The sequence below is a fragment of the Cnephaeus nilssonii genome (assembly GCF_951640355.1).
Source record: "Cnephaeus nilssonii genome assembly, chromosome: 1".
NCBI lineage: Eukaryota > Metazoa > Chordata > Mammalia > Chiroptera > Vespertilionidae > Cnephaeus > Cnephaeus nilssonii.
The window spans coordinates 29,983,757-29,987,131 of record NC_137072.1 but is presented as its reverse complement, the minus strand read 5'-3'; the positions used below and the strand labels follow the sequence as shown (position 1 = coordinate 29,987,131).

The window sequence follows — 3,375 nt, the reverse complement described above, 5'->3', positions numbered from 1 at the left end:
CTGAGGGACCTGGACTGTGAGAGGGGGCAGGCCGGGTTGAGGGACCCCCGCTCCAGTGCATGAATTTTCATGCACCGGGCCTCTAGTATATATATAAAAGACTAAGTAACTGACCATCAGTCCATCCAACCATCTGATCGACCCACGGGCCAGTACATATGATGCGCATTGGCAATCTATACTAATAATAGCCTAGGGCCATCACGACCAAAACAGACGACCGGTCTCTCCCCCCGGCCCGCAGGCTTCCATTGATCGGGGGATGGCTAACAGGGAACCAGAGTGAGTAGCATGCAGGGACTGGTGAGCAGCTGGAAGGCAGGCCTCTTGGTCCCTCCTCCCGGTCCTCAGACTCCAATCAATCGGTGGCGGAGGCGGGGCGAAACTGGCTTCCTTAGTAGTCTTGCAGGTACAATTTTCAGAGGACAGGCCAGGCACCAATGGATCAGCACCGCGGGCATGATCTTGACAGCGCTGCCGGCCTCCTGGAACTCGGCCTCGGGCACTGCGGCCACTTCCCCTCCCTAGATGCTTCACAAGGAAGAAAGGATACTGCCAGCAGTGCTGGGGCGACCAGCGGTGACTGACTGCTCTCCCTGTGCTTCCTCCAGGTCACTCGAGCCGGCCCCGACCCGCCCCGCTCCAGATGAAGTGTGATCACTGCACACGGAAGGAATGCAGTAAGAAAACAAAAACCAATAACCAAGAGAATGCTGCAGTCAATGTCCAGAGTCCGGCTCAGGAGAATGGAGAGCAGGGAGAATTCCATAAGCTGGCCGATGCCAAGATATTTCTGAGTGACTGCCTGGCGTGTGACAGTTGTGTGACCGCAGAGGAAGGAGTCCAAGTTTCTCAACAGAACACCAAGGATTTCTTCTGTGTTCTGAACCTTAATAAGAAATGTGATACCTCACAGCACAAGGTGCTGGCAGTGTCCGTGTGTCCTCAGTCTCTGCCTTATTTTGCTGCTAAATTCAGCCTCAGTGTCACTGATGCATCCAGAAGACTCCGCGGCTTTCTCAAAAGCCCAGGGGCGCACTGTCTTTGACAGGAAGATAGCTGCGGACTTCAGCATCCTGGAGACTCAGAAGGAATTTGTGCGTCGGTACTGCCAGCACCGTGAGGAAGAGCCCCGGCTACCCTTGCTGACCTCCGCCTGCCCCAGCTGGGACCGATATGCAGAGCATGTGCTGGGTCACCCCATCACCCCCACCTCTGCACGGCCAAGTCTCCCCAGCAGATCATGGGTTCTCTGGTGAAGGAGTACTTCACCAGACGGCAGAACCTGTCCCCAGACAAGATTTTCCACGTCATTGTGGCCCCGTGTTATGACAAGAAACTGGAGGCCCTTTGAGAAGATGTTCCCACAGCTTTACATAGTTCCCAGGGTGCTGACTGCGTGTTAACTTCAGGTGAAATTGTCCAGGTAATGGAGCAAAGTGACCTCGTCTCGAATGACGCCGCCGTGGACACTCTGTTTGGAGACATAAGGAGAAGGAGGTGAGGCTCCATGAGGGTGCCGGCTCCGGCGGGTACCTGGCACACATCTTCAGGCCCATGGCCAAGGAGCTGTTCAACGAGGACATGGGGGTGCTCACCTACCACACCCTGAGGAACAAAGACTTCCAGGAGGTCACCCTTAAAAGGGACGGAGCGGTTCTGCTACGCTTTGAGGATGCTTACAGCTTTCGGAACAGCCAGAAGTGGTCCTGAAGCTGTAGAGGGGCAAGTTCCCCTGCCACTTTATAGAGGTCCTGGCCTGCGCCAGGGATGCCTAAGCGGCAGGGGCCAGGCCCAGGTGGACGATGGGCGTGCAGACAGGGCACTGCTGTGGCAGATGGAAGGCATCTACGCTGCCATCCCGGTGTGGCCCCCGGAGACCAGCGCCCACGTGCAGGAGCTGTACCAGGAGTGGCTGGGGTCGGAGGGTGGGGGAGCGCGACTCCCCACAGGCCCAGGCGGCCCTGGACACTGCCTAGCAGAGCCCAGGGAAGCCTGCCAGGGCATCAAATGGTAAAGGTCCAGCAGACGCCCGGCCTGCAGGCCGCCTGAAGAGGGTGTCAGACACGTGAAGGAAAGGCTTAGCATCTCTGTCATCGCTTTGGTTTTCAGAATTCCCTGCTCCCCATCTGTCGGCTCCCTCCCTCTGAGGGGCACAGTCGTCGTCACATGGGTGCAACTGGAATATCGTATCTCGAGAGGATTGCCCCAGTGTATGTATCCTTTTATCCGATGATGAAAACATCACAAGAATGGAGACAGACTACTGTCCTTTAGGCTTAAAAAAAACCCCAGGAGTGTCCTGCGAAGAGCTGAGACTTGGTTCTGCCCACGCGCCTGAGAGAGATTGGATGAGGAAATGGCCCGGTTTGGCCCTGACTTTACCCACTTGTGTTACTCTTGAAGGTGTCTTTGCCACAATGTGAATAAACTGCCACCTTTTGGAATAGGGGCTCATATGAAAGTCTGCATTTCCAACTTTTCTTGAAACAGATCTATGTTCTGCAGCTGTGGCCACCGTCCTGAGATCAGGTCCTGTCGACCAGGTCCTGTTGATGGGAATCAGGGGGCACTGGAGTGGAGGCCCCTTCCCCCTCCTCTATTGTGTCCTTTTATATTCAGGGATCGAGCTGAACTTACTTTTGGGGAGGCCTGACAAGGGTGACAGGTGTCACAGATGGAAGGGTGGAGAATGGAGAGGCAGACACCTTGCTCGGTCCCTCCCTGGGTGGGGTCAGGCAGATGAAGGTGGGCTAGCCCACCCCACAATTGGGTGAGATAGTGTCCTCTGTGTTCACCTCTCACCCCATGGGCCCAGCCACTCCCCTCAGCTCCAGGTAGCCCTCTGCTTTCCATGACAGCGCACTCTGCCCTCACATGCTGCTTGCCCTAAGTGAGAAGGAAGACAGCAGTTGGCCCACAGACAACTATACAGAAAGATAGGGCTCACAGCTGGTGAGCGCAGTGGCAGTGGTGGGAGCCTCTCCTGCCTCCATGGCAGTGCTAAGGAGCAGTGGGCTGAGTGGTAAGGAGCAGTGAGCAGGTGGGCGGTAAGGAGCGAGGGGTCCTGGACTGCGAGAGGGTGCAGGCCAGGCTGAGGGACCCTCCCCCCACCCCCCAGTGCACGAATTTTGTGCACCGGGCCTCTAGTTTAAAAATAAACATTGACTCGCACATGTGTGATACATATAAAGCTCACTGGCGCCAATTGCACTCGTGTGTTTCAATCTGTCATTGTTGATAGTGAATTTGGTTGACACTTCTATTATAGAGTACTAGAGGCCCGGTGCACGAAATTCGTGCATGTGGGGGGGAGGGTGTCCCTCAGCCCAGCCTGCACCCTCTCCAATCTGGGATCTCTCTCACAATCCAGGA

The 3,375-nt window shown here is 55.9% G+C and overlaps 1 pseudogene across 1 annotated transcript; it reads left to right on the top strand.

Moving 5' to 3' along the window:
* Nucleotides 1–562: 562 nt before the first annotated feature.
* On the top strand, nt 563–3,129 carry LOC307098777 (nuclear prelamin A recognition factor-like; annotated as a pseudogene). The gene has a single exon. The product of its transcript is annotated as a nuclear prelamin A recognition factor-like (transcript).
* Nucleotides 3,130–3,375: the final 246 nt, after the last annotated feature.